Raw genomic sequence first — 20,254 nt, 5'->3', positions numbered from 1 at the left:
CGCTGGTATTTTTCTATAGGGAAGTCAAACTCCATCAGGCGAAACAGACGTGTTGAGACATTGGCCTTAGCTCCCGCTCTCAAGTAGGCCACGCGTGGCCGAGGGACCAATGGCAGCCATTTTTCAAGAAGACTTTCTGTTAGCAAATGGGAGCCAGCACTGCAAGGATAGCCGAAGTAAACATATGTTTATCTTCGCTGAGCTCCTGAGCGTTTCTCTCAAACTGGCCATCTTTAAACAGTTTGTATATCTGACAGTGGGGGGGAGAATGTGGTTCCAGGATGAGGTACTGCACTGAACAACCACATTATGTTTGCAGCAGCGCTGGAAGTGATTACCAGTGTAGTTCATTATTCAGTTAGGTTGGAGGGGGGGAGAGCATGAAGGCCCAAACCATTTAGTGGTCAGAAAGGGGAGGCTTTTTTCCCTCTCTCTGTGAGTCTGTTCTGCAGTGTCAGCATTCAGCACACAAACACGGAATTCAGTAAAAGCTGCCTCCACTCCCAGAGCGTTTTCCCCCCTTTTTTCCAACAGCCTGCTCCCTTCCCCCCCTCGTGAACTGACATTCTAGAAGAAGCATATGCTGCTAGTCCCACATCACAACAGCTTGTGCTGGCTGAATGGAAGCAGGCACTGAGAGAGGAAGCTGTCGGGAGGGTGGGGGAAGAGGTGGAGTGGCACACGGAGTAACGGGGAAAGTCTCTAAGAATGAAAGTCCTCGGAGGTGTTGCGTGTTGGACATCCTTGGCGTTTCAAGTGAAGTTGGATAGAGAATAAATTTTTTTTAGGAGGAAATTGCATTCTTATGGTTTATGACCCCAGTTTATGGGGTGATTTGGAGTAGTTGCCAAAACTCAGAACTGGTAACCGGAAAGTTGCTGGTTCGAGCCTTCTAAAGTCAACATGATATAAAAATTTACTTTCTTAATACATGTTCCTTACATTACTCACTGGCAGACTTTTTTAGTATCTTTAATAGTTTTATTATTATTTTGAATTTGTTTTTTGTTTTTCGGTTTTCATTTTAATTTTCATTTTGTTGTGTTTTTGTCATTTTTATTTTTTATTTTCTTTCTTTTTTGTAAATATGTCTATATAATTTATTTATTTATTATAATTTTATTTACATTTTTTTTTACAATTTTTATTTTACTTTTAGTTATTTTAGATTTAAAATGAGAAAGTATGCTTTGTCAGCTAGTTGAAAAATTCTTTTAAGTAAATAAAAATGAGTTTTTATTGTATTTCTGTTCATGTTTATTTTATTTCAAGTCATTTTCTAATGGTTTCAGTTTATAATATCTATAATAACCTTGCTTAATGGTTCATGTTATTCCCAAGAAAAAACAAAAACGCTTTATCAAAAATCATATGACTTTTCTTTTCAGCTCGCTCCACAAATCCCTTTAACTTTTTGAATTCCAACTACCATAACATCAAGTCAAGTCGCTTTGGATAAAAGTGTCTGCTAAATGAATAAATGTAAAATGTAAATGTAGATACTGAATTAAAATGGTGGCAAACTGTGTAAATGACCTTTTAAAAAGTGCACACATCACAAATGAGCCCTTGAGAAAGGGACACTTAAATAAAAGATCTGCTAAATGACTACATACAGTACATACATATTTGGAAGGCCATTTGTTTTTCAACTTCCTCTGAGATTTAATTTATTTTTAATTAGAGTTCACTATTGTATGTTTCTCAGGTTATTCACATTACAGAATAGATGTTAGGTCATTATTTAATTTCATTGGAATATGATAACAGTATTGCCCTGGATGTTGACAAGCCGGGGCAACTCGAGACCAGGCAGCTGGGGGTTGATATTGTTTTCCTTTTGTCAGAGGAGTTTTATGGTTTTTATATAATTTTATGGAGATGCCAGGTGGTTTTAGGAAATGTTTGAAGGTTAAACCTTCTAGTCAGAAACTTAATTTCCTCAGGCAATTGGATTTCAGTTGCAAGCATGTCTTCAAAATTCATACAGTCATAATTCTCCATATGAAAAAAATTAAAGTAATTTAGGCAGCACTACATTCATGTCAGTATTCCCACCTTTGACTGTCATTTTAACGAAATGAGCAAATTCAATTTAACAGTGCTATGTAGTGTGTCATTTTTACAATGTTAAAATACTTTCTCTATTGACAGTTTAATGTGCAGAGACAGCTATGAAAAAGCCATTCACTGAATTCACCAAAGAGGGCAAACTCTTTAAAACTTAGCTCTATTTTTATGAATGGTTGGAAATGTTTTGGCTCAACCAGTGGCATGAACTGAAAATGATCCTACCATCGAACAACTGCATCACCTGATATCTCAGTGACAGACATCTGTTCTGTAGAGTGTAACCACAACTTTGTTTATTGTCACTTTCAGGATTCACCCTAGTCTGCTCCAGGCTTCGGCTTGGAGGTCCCAACCGCCACCATTGATCCCAGCAGCTGGAGTGGCAGTGAAAGCTCTGCCGAGGATATTGAGAGGATGAGTGACTCGGCAGACAAGCCCATTGACAACGATGCTGAGGGGGTGTGGAGTCCTGACATAGAGCAGAGCTTCCAGGAGGCACTGGCCATCTACCCGCCCTGTGGACGCCGTAAAATTATCCTCTCGGATGAGGGCAAGATGTATGGTAAGAACTCAGTGGCTCTTCCAAACTGTTCTCTACAGGATACGGCCAAAATCAGTTTATCTGTTTCTTTGGAAACGCAATCAACAGAAGTGAGAAAAATGAAAGGTGTTGATATGACATGTAGGTATAATATGGCAAAGTTGCAAGTGCTAAATCTCTTTAATGCTCATCTGAGGTTTTGTCCTAAGCACAACCATTGATCATGAGAACTGGTCACTTAGGATCACTTGGTTTACAATTTTTGTTGCACTGGGCAGGCCCCCAGGCATAGTGACATCTAGTTGGTCCAAAATCTTGCTCAATGGCTGTTTGTTAAATCAACAGGAAATCAATATTGACCCGGTTTCGTAATATATGTTCCTGGCCTTGTTGGCCGCAATTGAGGTCATTAAAAAAAATAAAAATTAAGACAGGCATAAATATTAGTATTATAATTTTACAGTAATGTAAAATTATTATTATTATTATTATTATATTTTTTATTTTGCAGTGAAATTAATAATAATAATAATAATAATAATAAATATTATTATTATTATTATTTAGCCATATTGATATAATCACAAAGGTATGGCTAAATTGTTCCCTACAAACAAGCACAGCAAACCCATTTTTTTTAAATCTAATTTTAAATCACAATTGTTAGTTTTATGAGTAAAATTTAATTTTTCTAAAAATCTGCCTGTATCGTGCAGAAATAATGATTGGTATATTGTTAGAATAAAAGAGACGTGTTTAGATATTTTATTTAATAGTGTCACATTTTAACACCACAAATTAATAATTATTGTCAGTATTGGACAAAATGTTATTATTGGTGCATGCATTGCTTCCTTTGTAATCTTTTATCAAATTGTATTAATACGTCACCAAGCCCAATTATTTTTCACTCCTTCAGCCACCTGACCCCTTTTTAAGGACCAATCCATTACAGGTGGAAAAAATTAGATCCTAGATTTTTCCAGTTTCACATTCCATTATTAAAGTAAAATGGATTGCGGACACTGTTTTCGTGTTAAGTATGTTGAAATATTTCATTTTTACTGTGGACAGAGATATTACTTGTTGCTGGTAACTTGCCACTTTGCATCTGGTTAAGACCTGTCGTCAATGTCACATGACAAAGTAACAACACGAATCCCCTACGATGTAGCCTCAGCGTTCAGGGCTCTTGGATCGTCCCAGAGCTGATCGCCGGAGGTGAGAAGTGAAACGGAGGGCTCTGAGGAATCACATGAGAGTGAAGTGGTGGAGAAGATGAGAGCCATTGTCAATCAGGAATCTCTGAAGTCTTGGGCCTCTGCAGCAGGCTTCCCATTCGTTCACTTGTTGTTGAGTAGTGGGAGTGTAAGTAAAGCAGCATGAACTATTAGTCAGGAGCAGATGGTACTGCGGCTGTCACCAGCTGTGCCACCCCCTCCTCCTCCTCCTCTCCTGCTCCTGCCGTCCTCCCCCTTTTCTCCATTCCTGGCTGGGTGATGTCATGGAAAGAGGGAATATTTTCTTTCCGCGGTGTTGGAGTCCCTCACAGCTTGTCAGTGTCAAGTGAAAGCAGAAGGCCCTCAGGGCATTCGTTTGCAGCTGTCATGTGACCCCTCCGGCCAAATGAAATGGAAAGTTTAAGAGTGGCAGCAAGGCCTCTCAGCTGCCATTACAAAAAGCGTTTCGGGCCACACTACCACCGAAACACCCTGCACAGCCTCTGCTCTCAAACTCGCTCTCATTCACTCCCTCTGTTCAGGATTAAAGCCTGAAAATAGGTTTGGCTGACCAGTTTTAAATGATCAAGTCCAAGTGCAAGATTCAGCAGTGCTCAGACTGATATAAAGAGGGTTTATTTTGTGGTTTTCTTCACAAGTTCATGCAGAAACTTAAAACCAGCATTGACAACAAATAATTTACATTACAATTCAAAAGTTTGGAATCGTTTTCAATGAATTATCTTATGTTCTCAAAGGCCCTAACTGTAAAAACAGTAATTGTAAAATATTGTGACTATTTAAAATGCCTGGTTTCTGTTTTTATATTATATTATATTATATTATATTATATTATATTATATTATATTATATTATATTATATTATATTATATTATATATTTGAATATTATATTATATTATATTATATTATATTATATTATATTATATTATATTATATTATATTATATTATATTATATTATATTATATTATATTATATTATATTATATTATATTATATATTTGAAAATAATTTATTTCTGTGGTGATGGCAAATCTGTATTACCCTTCAGAAATCAATCTAATATGCTGATTTAATTCTCAAGATGTATTTTTCTTCTTATTAATTAAAAATGTTTTTGCTGCTTAATATTTTAAGGAGTATAAAAACAGTATTTACGTATTTGACTATTAAAATAATTAAAATATATCTTATATAAAGTTTTTTTTTTTGCATTAGCAGATTTGTCACTGTTTTTAGCATAAACCATATGAATAAAATGTATTTTTATAAGGTTTATGCTTGAAACTCTTAATGGAACGTCAAACATTTAACTTTCCAGACACTTCTTTAAAAAGGAGTCATTGTGCCTCCCACATAAATTAATATTGTTTTAAATGTATGTATTTTTAGTGGAAAAAAAGATACGGATTAAGAACAGGAGTTTTTGCATTCGTGAACAGAATTTTGTACAGTAGCACAAACCGTTCTGAATTTTCTATTACCATTTGCTGTATATCATTTGTACAGAAGAAGTAATATGTGAGCCAATATCAAACAGGAAATCGTAATGACAAAATCACCTGACCGCGTAACCAGTAGAGAGCTGGTGTGCAGCGCTGGGGTTGCTGACCTGTCTGAGAGTGCAGAGATTGACCAGAGGTCAGCTTTAGCAGCTGTTCAGGGTGTCCGGTTGCATGTTTACTCAACAGCGATGTCCATCACAGTCCTCCAGACCACAGGCAGAGACAACAGGAAAGCAGCACAGTATCATGGGCCACATTGTTACACATGTAATGCGTATTACAAGCAGATGATCGCATACTCTAGACAAATCACTGCCAGCAAAGTTTAGACTTGTTGCTATGAAAGCATATTGATTCCGTTATTCCTGAAATGAAGACCCCATGATTGTTTGTTTGGTTGTTTTGTAATCTGTTACAGAAAAGTGAAGTTATTGGAAGAAAAGACAAGTAATAGAGCAAATAGGAGGCTGTATGTGGCAATCAGGGTGAAGATAGAGAGAAAGACTGCAGCCGGATGGTCTAATTCAGCATAAAATAGCAAATGGTTCCTGCAGACAGGAACTGGCTCTAGAAAAGGTATGTAAAATTCCACTTAAGCCAAAGAGACAGTCTGGATGAGAGGCCTTTCCTTCATCCTACACCATGTTCTAGCAAAGTAATACAAATAATGCTTAAAGGGATAGTTCACTCCAAAACGCAAATTCTGTCATTAATTACTCACCCTCATGTCGTTCCAAAACCGTGAGACCTTCGTTCATCTTCAGAACAAAAATTTATTTGAAACCCAAATAAATCTGAGAGCTTTCTTACCCTCCGTAGACAGCAATGTACCTGAAATGTCCCCAGGCCCAGAAACAGAGTAAGGACATTGATAAAATAGTCCATGTGACATCAGTGGTTCAACCATAATTTTATGAAGCTACGAGAATACAGTTTGTGCACAAAGAAAACAAAAAGAATGACTTTATTCAACGATTCTCGTAGCTTTGGAAAATTACGGTTGAACCACTGATGTCATATGGACTATTTTACAGATGTCCTTACTCTGTTTTTCGACCTGGAAACATTTCAGGTACATTGCTGTCAATGGAGGGTCAGAAAGCTCTCGGATTTCATCAAAAATATTTGAATTTGTATTCTGAAGATGAATGAAGGTCTTATTGGTTTGTAACGACACGAGGGTGAGTACTGGATTTTCATTTTTGGGTGAACTATCCCTTTAAGACAAAACATGAAAGAGGTTATCATTTGTAGTAGTCATCCGATATATCGACAGTTGGCATTTTTAATCTGATATTTTTCTGTCTGGCCGTTGTGTCGGAAGCGGGACTTTTATTTTTACAGCGGTGAGAAAGCCAGCAGCATATCCATGCATAAATTAACGAATTAATGTCAAAATTTCCCCATTTTGCAAATGATCACAATGAATGTCAAAACTTGTTATACAACATAGAACTATACAATGATATAATGACAAATAATGATACCTTTACTATGTAAAATAAATGTGTGCACTATATTTTCCGGAAAAGTCACACTGGGTTAAAATTGCATTGTTGAGAGAAAAAAAAAACACAGATAAGTTGCATTGGTGTGCCACATATTATTGTTTAATTCAAAAAGAAATAAAATGAAATGTTCACAGACACTATAAACATGTATTTTAGTCCCCCTCACTCCACAACAATCCTTTAAATTTAACTGTACACTGTAAAAAATCCATATTCATAAAAAAATCCATATCAAAATCCCTATTTCAACTTAAAAACTTAAGTTGCTTCATTGAATTTTTGAGTATAATCAACTTGGTTGTACAAGTCATTTCAACTGAAATTACATTAAACTGACATAAAAATTCAAGTTGAATTTCATATAAATTCTGAAAAAAAGTTGAAAATGCTAAATAGTTCATGTAAAAACATAAGTTGCCATGACTTGCTGATCATATCTTTATTTACAGTGAAAAATGTAAGTATAAAACCAACATAAATTATAGTGACATTCATTATAAATGACAAACCTAAACATTTTTCAAACATTCTTAAACTGTTGTGTGGTTCGGCATGAATCCAGATGTGCGTTTTGGGCATGTTTTGTGTGCTTGGTGTTTAAATACTTGCATTATATACGTTGCTTTGGATTATGTTGCAGCACTTCAGATGATGAAAAAACGACTCATATTCCAGAAAATATGGTACGTGTATGTTTTGCCATTATAAACTTTTTTTCTGATTTATGTGAGCATTGCATCTAGAGTAGAGCTCTGAAAGGCAGTGTTTGGGCTTTTACAAAGTTTGGCGGGACACTGAAGGCAGCAGATTGCGGTTGCCCTCTCTTTGAGCACAGAGTCGTTGTATAGTCTCGTCTTTCAGCTCTGCAGCTGTCACTGGGTCCTAGTGCCAAAGCCTTCACACCGTGAACTGTGACCCGCTCACTCACTCAACCATTAACAAGGGCCGTTACAGCTGTCAAAACAAGAGGGTGCGTCTGTCAGTGGGGTTCCGGGACAAATTAGAGAAACAGACTTGATTGACATTTTTGGTGAATTGAATGTGGTTAATGGGCCGTTTTTCGATACAGGGTTATTTTGACTCTAGGCTTGTTGTGCATGTTTGTTGTGGCCCATATACAAAATAGACAAAACAGGCTTTACCCTTGAAATCTAGGAATTTGATCAGCTGAAATTAATTTGTTGTCATTCTGCAAATACTTAATAACTAATAAATAATTTACACTTATTTTACATTCATGCCTAATTGCATTAAACTAACATAATTTTCAAAAATTCAGTTGTTAACAAAAACTGTATTTCTGTGGTTGCCAGAATAGTTCTGTAAAAATACAGTAAAACATATTTACAAAATATGGCAGTTTAAAGTAAATTATAAGATTATTTGTTATTTGTACTTTCAAAAAGGGTACATTTAACCGAATTTTACTGTAAAATTACATAAAATTTTTGGTTAGCTCTTTTAGTGTTTTCCCCCTGTATTTGGTAAAGAAACTTCCCATTAAGCAATTAAGATTTTTCCTGTAGTGTTTTTTACAGTATTTTACAGCTAAAATTACAGTCACACCGTGTCTACACTGGACGCGAGCGGTGCGGAGCGACAAAATACTATAGAACCCATTATAATCGGTGACGCTGTCTCACACTGGATGCAGCGCAATGCGACACGGCACAACACAGTAAACTGCTGCCTCGTTCTATTTATGATGTACTGACACAAAGTTCAAATGATTTTTAACGGTCACTCTTTTGCGTCCAGTATAGAGAGTCTTAAGTTGTTGTGCGACACGACAACTGTCGCAACCGGTGTAGACATGGTGTCATACAGTGTGATGAAAGCACCTCTATCCCATGTAAAACACAACATATTCAATGAACTAGTTATCTGAAAACTGTCTAGTGATTAGTGATATTGAGTAGATTTTTCTTCTCTTAATAGTTTGATATTTTCTCTAAATGTTTGATATTTTATAGCAGTGCAATAGTAGCAAGCCGTTTTTAAATGTTAGACAGTGATCACATTTAAGCATTCTCAGGGGAGTTGCATGTGTACATTTATCCCAGATCCAGGTTTCCTTATTGGTAAATTAGTCATTTTGCCAAATCTTGAAAATTTATAGTTTTTCAGTAGTGACCACCCACTGATTTTTTTGTCTTTTCTGCAAATCTTTTAAAAATCTAATGATCATCTAGTAAACCTTTCTTAACCCTGTCAGGTCACCATTTTCTTAAAGCACAATTCGGAACAGTGACCTTACAACATTGTGACTCGTGTTTCTGTGTTACTTCTCCATTGTGTACCATCGTTTTAATGAAATGCACTGGCTGGCAGGCCACTCTCCAGAATGCCACAGGAGCTGATGAGATCTCCTTCGAGAGGTCCTCCATGCTGATGAAGCACCCTGATTGGCTGGGGATTGGATGATTATTTTTGTTTTAGGGCAGCTTCGAACCCGATGGCATTGAGATTCACACAGTTCTCTAATTGGTGTCCAGCAGCCTTTAGCCTTTGATAAAACGACTGTCGCGCGTCTCCTGGCTTGGACAAGGAGGAGAGAAGCAGAGGCGCAGGTATTTTAGTGCAGAGAGACCCGCGGGATCGCACATATTCACTGCGCATAGCTCTCTGCGAGAGATGCCGTCCTGAGTACCCTTAAGCCCTTTGTTCCCCTGGCTGAATGCAGTTAATTAGCAACAGTCACTATAGCAACTGCCTCTCACTTCAAAACAATGTCTAATTTTTGCAGCAAAGCTTATCATACTGTTTACCTGATGGGCTCTCTAGCGCCCTGAGTTGTGCCGGGGCTGGCTCCCTGCCCAGCCTCAGAGGTTAATTGTGACTGCGGTGAAAAACATCACAACAGCTGCTTTGTGATGAGAGGACCATGAAAGGGGCTGGAAGAAAGTGGCGGTCCCCTTCAGCAGAAAGAATCGAAGACGCGGCACTTACATAATTCACCTGCTTTGCGAGCCTCCATTCAGCACGCCCTGCGTGAATACATACCCTCCGGAGTATATAAATGAACACATGACCAGATGTGAAATATGGCAAGAAACGCACAATGGGACATTCAGTTCCCAGAAATTGCATTTAATGGGTGTTATTGTGCACGCAGCAGAGCCTTAAGTCAAATTGTTAGGAATAATGCGCCACAGCACAATGCTGACTGTAGCGTGTAATATGTATAAACTCTGAGTTTCGTTTTCCAAAACTTCATCTTTGTTTCCAACAGATTTTTGGAGAAAAAAATGGCGTTGAAAAAAATTTAATTGATTGCATAAAGCACCACATTTATATCTTCCATGTTACGTGAGTTTTTGTCCTAACAACCCATGGCCGCGACATTTGGTTGCTTGTCGCGCTGGGTAGCTCCACCCACACTGAAGTCTCATTGGACTGAAGAGCGGTTGTGTCTAGAAGGGATACAGGCTAACAGTAAATCAAATTTTTACCTATTTTCTACCTGTGTTTTATTAACGTCTACACCTACCCTCTACAATAAGGCAAAAAAGTAATTATTGTAGTACAGTGTGACAACAATTATGCAATATTAATGTGCACATGTCCAGTAGATTAATCTTTATACTATCTAGCCATAAAGGGATAGTTCACCCAAAAATGAAAATTATCCCATTATTTACTCACCCTCAAGCCATCCTAGGCGTATAGGACTTCCTTCTTTCAGATGAATCCAATCAGAGTTATATTAAAAATGTTCTTTGATCTTCCAAGCTGTTTAATAGCAGTCAGCGGGTGTTGCAGTTCATCAGTCCAAAAGAAGTGAAATAAAGTGCATCCATCCATCCATAATAAAAACTGCCTCACATGGCTCCGGGGGGTGAACAAAGGCCTTCTGTAGCGATGCGTTTTTGTAAGAAAATATCCAGATTCAAAATGTAATAATCACTTTAATCTAGCTTGTGCCAACAGTTGTACACGGAAGCAGCTCTGGAAGGATGATGTAAGATGTCGGCGTTGCACATGCGCCGGTGAGACTCGTGAAAACCAACGTTTGTTAACAGGAGCAAAGGAAGCAAAGTTTCCTTACTTTAGCAAAGGAAAACCAGTCTCCTCTTGGCTTATATCGAAATCCTCCAACATTCTTCTTTACAAATACTAATTTTGTACTTCTAATTTGTGATCGTTGTTTTGTTTTGATCTCTCCCCTGCGCTTCCGCTTTCGTCACTTCTGAGTGGCGCATGCGCAATGCCGACATCCTACGTCATCCGCCCGGAGCTGCTTCCGTGTACAACAGTGAGCGCAAGCTAGATTAAATTGATTATTACATTTAAATATGGTTATTTTTCTTACAAAAACACATCGATTCACTACAGGAGGCCTTTGTTCACCCCCCGGAAAATTACATAAAATTTTTGGTTAGCTCTTTTAGTGTTTTCCCCCTGTATTTGGTAAAGAAACTTCCCATTAAGCAATTAAGATTTTTCCTGTAGTGTTTTTTACAGTATTTTACAGCTAAAATTACAGTCACACCGTGTCTACACTGGACGCGAGCGGTGCGGAGCGACAAAATACTATAGAACCCATTATAATCGGTGACGCTGTCTCACACTGGATGCAGCGCAATGCGACACGGCACAACACAGTAAACTGCTGCCTCGTTCTATTTATGATGTACTGACACAAAGTTCAAATGATTTTTAACGGTCACTCTTTTGCGTCCAGTATAGAGAGTCTTAAGTTGTTGTGCGACACGACAACTGTCGCAACCGGTGTAGACATGGTGTCATACAGTGTGATGAAAGCACCTCTATCCCATGTAAAACACAACATATTCAATGAACTAGTTATCTGAAAACTGTCTAGTGATTAGTGATATTGAGTAGATTTTTCTTCTCTTAATAGTTTGATATTTTCTCTAAATGTTTGATATTTTATAGCAGTGCAATAGTAGCAAGCCGTTTTTAAATGTTAGACAGTGATCACATTTAAGCATTCTCAGGGGAGTTGCATGTGTACATTTATCCCAGATCCAGGTTTCCTTATTGGTAAATTAGTCATTTTGCCAAATCTTGAAAATTTATAGTTTTTCAGTAGTGACCACCCACTGATTTTTTTGTCTTTTCTGCAAATCTTTTAAAAATCTAATGATCATCTAGTAAACCTTTCTTAACCCTGTCAGGTCACCATTTTCTTAAAGCACAATTCGGAACAGTGACCTTACAACATTGTGACTCGTGTTTCTGTGTTACTTCTCCATTGTGTACCATCGTTTTAATGAAATGCACTGGCTGGCAGGCCACTCTCCAGAATGCCACAGGAGCTGATGAGATCTCCTTCGAGAGGTCCTCCATGCTGATGAAGCACCCTGATTGGCTGGGGATTGGATGATTATTTTTGTTTTAGGGCAGCTTCGAACCCGATGGCATTGAGATTCACACAGTTCTCTAATTGGTGTCCAGCAGCCTTTAGCCTTTGATAAAACGACTGTCGCGCGTCTCCTGGCTTGGACAAGGAGGAGAGAAGCAGAGGCGCAGGTATTTTAGTGCAGAGAGACCCGCGGGATCGCACATATTCACTGCGCATAGCTCTCTGCGAGAGATGCCGTCCTGAGTACCCTTAAGCCCTTTGTTCCCCTGGCTGAATGCAGTTAATTAGCAACAGTCACTATAGCAACTGCCTCTCACTTCAAAACAATGTCTAATTTTTGCAGCAAAGCTTATCATACTGTTTACCTGATGGGCTCTCTAGCGCCCTGAGTTGTGCCGGGGCTGGCTCCCTGCCCAGCCTCAGAGGTTAATTGTGACTGCGGTGAAAAACATCACAACAGCTGCTTTGTGATGAGAGGACCATGAAAGGGGCTGGAAGAAAGTGGCGGTCCCCTTCAGCAGAAAGAATCGAAGACGCGGCACTTACATAATTCACCTGCTTTGCGAGCCTCCATTCAGCACACCCTGCGTGAATACATACCCTCCGGAGTATATAAATGAACACATGACCAGATGTGAAATATGGCAAGAAACGCACAATGGGACATTCAGTTCCCAGAAATTGCATTTAATGGGTGTTATTGTGCACGCAGCAGAGCCTTAAGTCAAATTGTTAGGAATAATGCGCCACAGCACAATGCTGACTGTAGCGTGTAATATGTATAAACTCTGAGTTTCGTTTTCCAAAACTTCATCTTTGTTTCCAACAGATTTTTGGAGAAAAAAATGGCGTTGAAAAAAATTTAATTGATTGCATAAAGCACCACATTTATATCTTCCATGTTACGTGAGTTTTTGTCCTAACAACCCATGGCCGCGACATTTGGTTGCTTGTCGCGCTGGGTAGCTCCACCCACACTGAAGTCTCATTGGACTGAAGAGCGGTTGTGTCTAGAAGGGATACAGGCTAACAGTAAATCAAATTTTTACCTATTTTCTACCTGTGTTTTATTAACGTCTACACCTACCCTCTACAATAAGGCAAAAAAGTAATTATTGTAGTACAGTGTGACAACAATTATGCAGTATTAATGTGCACATGTCCAGTAGATTAATCTTTATACTATCTAGCCATAAAGGGATAGTTCACCCAAAAATGAAAATTATCCCATTATTTACTCACCCTCAAGCGATCCTAGGCGTATAGGACTTCCTTCTTTCAGATGAATCCAATCAGAGTTATATTAAAAATGTTCTTTGATCTTCCAAGCTGTTTAATAGCAGTCAGCGGGTGTTGCAGTTCATCAGTCCAAAAGAAGTGAAATAAAGTGCATCCATCCATCCATAATAAAAACTGCCTCACATGGCTCCGGGGGGTGAACAAAGGCCTTCTGTAGCGATGCGTTTTTGTAAGAAAATATCCAGATTCAAAATGTAATAATCACTTTAATCTAGCTTGTGCCAACAGTTGTACACGGAAGCAGCTCTGGAAGGATGATGTAAGATGTCGGCGTTGCACATGCGCCGGTGAGACTCGTGAAAACCAACGTTTGTTAACAGGAGCAAAGGAAGCAAAGTTTCCTTACTTTAGCAAAGGAAAACCAGTCTCCTCTTGGCTTATATCGAAATCCTCCAACATTCTTCTTTACAAATACTAATTTTGTACTTCTAATTTGTGATCGTTGTTTTGTTTTGATCTCTCCCCTGCGCTTCCGCTTTCGTCACTTCTGAGTGGCGCATGCGCAATGCCGACATCCTACGTCATCCGCCCGGAGCTGCTTCCGTGTACAACAGTGAGCACAAGCTAGATTAAATTGATTATTAAGCTTTAAATATGGATATGTTTCTTACAAAAATGCATCGATTCACTACAGGAGGCCTTTGTTCACCCCCCGGACCCATGTGAGGCACTTTTTATTGTGGATGGCTGCCATTAAACAGCTTGGAAGATCAAAGACAATTTTTAATATAACTCCGTGCTCTTGGGAACCTTAAGTGCAGCAGAATTTTTTTTGTAACCTTGGCCTAAGAGCACTTAGTTCCCAATTCTGTCTCTGAGCTCTTCAGGCAGTTCCTTTGACCTCATGATTCTCATTTGCTCTGACATGCACTGTGAGCTGTAAGGTCTTATATAGACAGGTGTGTGGCTTTCCTAATCAAGTCCAATCAGTATAATCAAACACAGCTGGACTCAAATGAAGGTGTAGAACCATCTCAAGGATGATCAGAAGAAATGGACAGCACCTGAGTTAAATATATGAGTGTCACAGCAAAAGGGTCTGAATACTTAGGACCATGTGATATTTCAGTTTTTCTTTTTTAATAAATCTGCAAAAATGTCAACAATTCTGTGTTTTTCTGTCAATATGGGGTGCTGTGTGTACATTAATGAGGAAAAAAAATTAACTTAAATGATTTTAGCAAATGGCTGCAATATAACAAAGAGTGAAACATTTAAGGGGGTCTGAATACTTTCCGTACCCACTGTATACCTAGGATGCCTTGAGGGTGAGTATTTCATGGGCTAATTTTCATTTTTGGGTGAACTAACCCTTTAACCCTGAAGTACACCATCTTAAAGGGATAGTTCACCCTCCACCCCAAAAGAAAAGAAAATTCTGTCTTTATTGACATCCTTCAAAATGTCACAGTGAGTAAAGGTTGACAACATTTTTGGGTGTACTATCCCTTTAAATGTTTTCTTAAAGATTTGGGTCTTTCATGAAATAAATCATTTTCTAAATGGTGTTGCTTAGTTTTCTAATGTGAATTAAAAAAAAAGAATTTAAGATACATGCTCAAGTCTTAATATCACACATAGTTTAGGTTTTCGAGTAAACTTATCTTATTGCTTTAAGGATGTTTGGATATTTTTGCTTGTAAAGAAGACAAAATAGCTGGTTATGAAATAGAAGTAGAATGCACTGCATTTCAGACGTGTGTTGGGAAAGTTTTCGTGACATTTATTAGTATAATCAGTCAGATTATTACCATAAAGCAGTGTAAATATCACAATGTGACAGGAGCGTGAGAATACATGAGGCTGCTGTAATTATTACGTGTGAAACGACCATCTGTCTCAGGAGCAACGAGCTGCTTTTAGCGGCAGTCGCACTTGCTGATATCAGGTTTTCGCCACCAGAACGGTTCCCACAGCGCATCTGTTTGCTTTGAAGGTGGCAAACATTTATCATATTGTGTCATTTCAACCCCGACCAAAGGATGAAAGACATTTGCGGGGAGTGCGCTGCCACGTTATTGCCCAGACGTTGGCTGGACCCATTTGCCAGAGTTACCGTCAGCCATTGTGAGGCCTTTTTTGTTCGCCGTGTTATTACAGATATGCAGTGTGCTCAGCAATCTCATCAGGGCCGGACTGGCGTCTCCGACGGGCACTAAGTGGCACTTGGTTTGCAGGGCTGCCGTGGATCATTTAGGCCTAATGAGCGAGCCTGGCCTCCCCGTGGGGCTGCCAATGCTCTGTTCCCAGACCTGCCTCAGCGGCGACCCGCTTCGCGCTTGCACCGCTGGTGCACCCTTGCTACCCGCTGTGAGGATAATGAGGAATTCTGGGATCCGCTCAGGCCTCTGCTTCCTGCATTCGCTCAGAATGGAGTCTGGAGAACTTTAGTCTAACACACACCTCCAATATAATCCCTCGCTTTTGTTTGTGCGCAATTGTAGCTTTGACACGCCACAGTGATTTTACACCTGCAAGAAACACATTTCCGATTACAAAACGATTACGTTTTACGCCGGCAAAATGAGTCAGAAATACCACCAGGGTTGTTCTCATGCAGTAAACGGAGTATGAAACCATTTTTCTTGCAACATAATGATGATTAGTCTTTTTTCACCACTGTCTTATTTTGCGTAAAATCAGTTGAATGCTGCGCCCTGAATAACGTGTTCCTGAGGGGAACAGCTGCATTGATATTCTGTATGGATAATACAAACAAGCAAACTAGCTGTGCCTCTTTCTCTGTGCCTTGTGTTTTTTTTTTTTCATTTTGCTGAAATACTTGGAGTGATTTCTAACAAAGCATATTGAGTTATCATTGATTGTGTGCCCTAAAGTTCATATTGCTGTCGTCCACCTGACTGCAAAATAAGAGAAAGGGGCTTTGCAGTGCAGTGCCAAAAATATGCATGTGTTTGATCCCGAAAACACAAAAGCTGCAGCAAAATCTGTCAGACCACAAGCTATTTAGCCGTGTTTTCAGAGTGATGGACGTGGACTTTATTTTACGCCTCCTGGTAGTGTCACACTTAACAAAGCTTAGTCTTGATGGCCTTGTTAGGGCTTGTCAGCATCTGATGTTTTGTGCCAACAATGAATGAAAAGGAGTTTTGCGTTCTTTTGGACCTAGACGTTGTAAACATATGTCAGAGAATCAATTTAATTTTGTTTGTATTGACACAGGCTATTTTTCAATGGAGGTTTCAGATTTCATTGTTTATCTCTAGTGTTCTCGGCCAGGGTGTGCCCCAGTGTTGACCTTCTGAGTTCTGAGTTAAATGACCCTGGGGTCCCATGCCGCATGTCCCCACTGGTCAGACATTCTCCAGGCCTGCCAGGTGGATGGAAGTGTGACCCAGAGTGCTTTGGGTTGTCTAGTCTATCCCATGCTTGGCTGGCCAAATCTGAAAGCAAAATGCCCAAGGCATTTCATGTTTGCTATTTGTTGACCACAATGTGACATGATACTATTGACAGCTTCTCCGATTGCACAAAGAGCTTGTTTTGAAGTTCAGAGACCATGAGGGCATGTAAAACGTTGTGGTCAGTTTTAACAATTTCATCTTTAGTATGAAAGAAAACAACTTTGTGATTCTCAAGGATATCAGAATACAAAGAATAAGTCTGGAATGTCAAAAATTCACTTAAATTCAGTGGTCTAATTGTTGTTTTGTACATTTCTTTTTCTTTTTCACATAAACTTTAAGTTTAATGTCATACCAATAATTAAGGTATTTAAAGTGTCCTGTAAAGAATGAATGTGCCGGCTCAACAGAACTTGACTGCATTTTTTGGACGTGACTGGAGAGATTTGTGGTGATTATGTGAGCTGTCTTCTTCACTGCTGAAGAGCGGATACAGCAGAATCAGCCAGTGCTGAGGCTGGTCTCGTATTTCATCTCTCCAATTGGCTGCTGTTGTATGAGTGAAGCAGGACATTCTGCTCCATTTAAAGAAGCAGCAGCGTTCATTGGTTGGCATACTGTGGTAATGGCAAACTACTGTGCTGCTTATACTGAATACTGCTTTCTGTTTTTTAAAAATATTATTTGAAACTTACACAGTGATAAATGCTGTTAAACAGTAAAATATAGTACTTTTATCACATGATCTTATTACATTAACTGATTCAATTCCTTAATTGGTATCCAGTTATTATCTCAGAAATGTAAAGGTATATGTTGTGGTCAAATTTGGTGGTTAAAGACCTAACTTTTAGCATTCTGATCTAATAAAGGGTCAAGAAAGACATTGTTAAAGAAAAATTTAAATTGTGATTATTTCAGATTGATTTATCATATTGGAAGTGTATAGTCAAGAAAGAGCGGTTTGCATTGTGGGATGCATGCAGTGTGCTCTTGTGTATGGCACATTTTGGAAAATGTAGGAAATGTTGTGATTCACAGATTGCATAATTTATAGTGCAGACATAGTTAGAGTTGTATGGTAGGATTCTATTCCGAGCGAAGCCTGTCAGGATGTGATTTAAACATTTTTCATTTCTGGTTATGCAACATGAAATGATCCTTATTTAATGTTTTACCAAATGTCTCTGGTGTTGTGTGCATCAGTTGTCATTTTTTCTTCATAATGTGATAACTCTGCCCTGAAGTGAGTGACTGTTCTGAAGACTGCATGGGTGGGGAAAATAATAGAATGTTTCATCTCAATCAAAACAAATTAAATCTAGATTTAGCCACATCCTAAATGTTTTTTTTCTTGCTTATAAATGTTATAGTACAAAATAAAAAAAAATTAATTAAAATATAAATAAAGAAATGCCTTTATTAAAGGGGTCATGTGATGCGATTTCAAGTTTTCCTTTCTCTTTGGAGTGTTACAAGCTGAATAGATAAGATCCCTAAAGTTGCAAAGACTAAAGTCTCAAACCCAAAGAGATATTCTTTATAAAAGTTAAGACTCGTCCACACCCCCCTAAAACGCCTCGTTAAAACCCGCCTGCACATGTCTACGTCACTGTGTGGGAAGATTTGCATTACACCGCCCAAATGTTTACGCAAAGAAAGAAAGCGTAACTTTGATTCTCGCTTTAGTATTGTTGCCGCCGCCGCCATGTCGTGAAGATGCTGTGTTTTGTTGTGAAAGCGCAAAAATCGACGTGTTTCAGAAAGGCGGGGCATAGAGAAGCAGCAATAATGTACAGTATGTGGAAAATAATGTGTTTTTTAACCTTAAACCGCATAAACACATTTCATTACACCAAATACACAAAATAATGTTCTTTGTAGCAACGTCATATGACCCCTTTAAATTATCTACATGTTCTTAATAAATAATTCTAAAAATAAAATTATGAAATGTACATGTATTTTTAAATAAAATGCAAATATAAAATATTAAGCAGCTTTGCTAACTTTATTTAATGTCTTCATATTCTGATGGAACTTTCTGGAAGGTGGTGTGACACAGGTGCCCAGTTAATTCGAAATTTGAAACATTTCAGCTGAGTTTGGGCTTGTTAGAGAGCTGCATTGCAGGAGATGGAGCAGGGAACTTAAAGACAAGAACTATCAAGGTCATGAAGTTTGGCTTTTCATTTACACATATTGGTGACTGCTAACAGGTTTCTCTTCATGTTCAGATGTGGGATTGATCCTGAGAGATTGAAAATATTGATTTAACCCTCTTTCTTGCTCTTAAAGTGCGCTTGCTGGGAGGTGCCAGCCGACAGTGTGTTCACACATCCGCAGGACTGGAGGTGGAGTTGTCCCGCACCTCTGGTGAGCCCTGATGATGGCGACCGACTCTAGCATATCAGTCCGCTGTCCATCCATCCATGTCCGCCGCTCTCACTCTCCTAACCCCCACAGCCAGGCCTGCCTCAGCAGTAATATATGTGATGATGTGCTCACCACCTCCTAATTGATAGAGTGATTCAGTGGAGGACTTGCTGTAATAATTGGTCCTATGGGAGCACGACCAGACCCTGGGAGAGAGGGCGTTTGTCTGCCTGCTGGGAAACACAGAAGACTAGATAGAGGAAAGATGCCCAGGCCACCTCTTCCTCCTCACCTGCCGCCTCGCCGTGAGGATTTACGAGAGGTGGTCTAGCGTAATCCTCTCTGTCTCGGTGAAGCCTCGAGGTTGCAACCCACAGCTTTCTGCCGGTGGCCTGTCTGTTCCCACAATGGATGCCCACCGTTAATCCTTCCGCGGTTTTCTGACTCATGACCTAAAGCCCCGACCACAGCTTTCAGACTTCTCGCAGGTCATCAGGAGTTATCTATCGAACCCATTTTGTGTTCATACACTTTCAATTGATTTTTAAAGTGGTATTTATTATTTTTTAAAGACAGTATTATTAGGAATTAATTGATGGATTGTCATGTCGATGTACTTGTGGTAAGACTGATCGTCTATTAGTCAGTGTTAAATACTGCATTACCAAATTATATTCTTAAGTCATACTGACAGATTTCTGGTGGCCTTCGACCTAGTTATGTTCAGTTTTGTGAATGGATCGTTGTTTCTTTGTAATAACTTGGTTGTTGGATTAGATTACTCAATTTTAGTGAGATCTTTTTTGAGAGTAAATGTAAGATGTTGGACATATAAATAACTAGTGGGCTATCAATGTTTTTAAAACATTTTTTTTTTTTTTACAACTGCTGATGCAATAATACTGTCTTGCTGATACTGATAAGTTATAAAATAAACTGATACATTGTCAATATTATAAATCTATATTCTTTCATAAATTAACTTAAATCATAAATTGTATGCTAAAAGGTTATTT

General features: G+C 38.7%; 1 pseudogene; it reads left to right on the top strand.

The window, feature by feature from the left end:
* Nucleotides 1-2,400: 2,400 nt before the first annotated feature.
* LOC107584703 (transcriptional enhancer factor TEF-1-like) overlaps nt 2,401-20,254 on the top strand; it is a 65,503-nt pseudogene continuing 47,649 nt past the window's right edge.

This window comes from Sinocyclocheilus grahami, unplaced genomic scaffold (genome assembly GCF_001515645.1).
Source record: "Sinocyclocheilus grahami isolate Dianchi unplaced genomic scaffold, SAMN03320097.WGS_v1.1 scaffold62.1, whole genome shotgun sequence".
NCBI lineage: Eukaryota > Metazoa > Chordata > Actinopteri > Cypriniformes > Cyprinidae > Sinocyclocheilus > Sinocyclocheilus grahami.
Note: the sequence above shows the minus strand (reverse complement) of the source record. Positions and strands in the feature narration are given on the sequence as shown.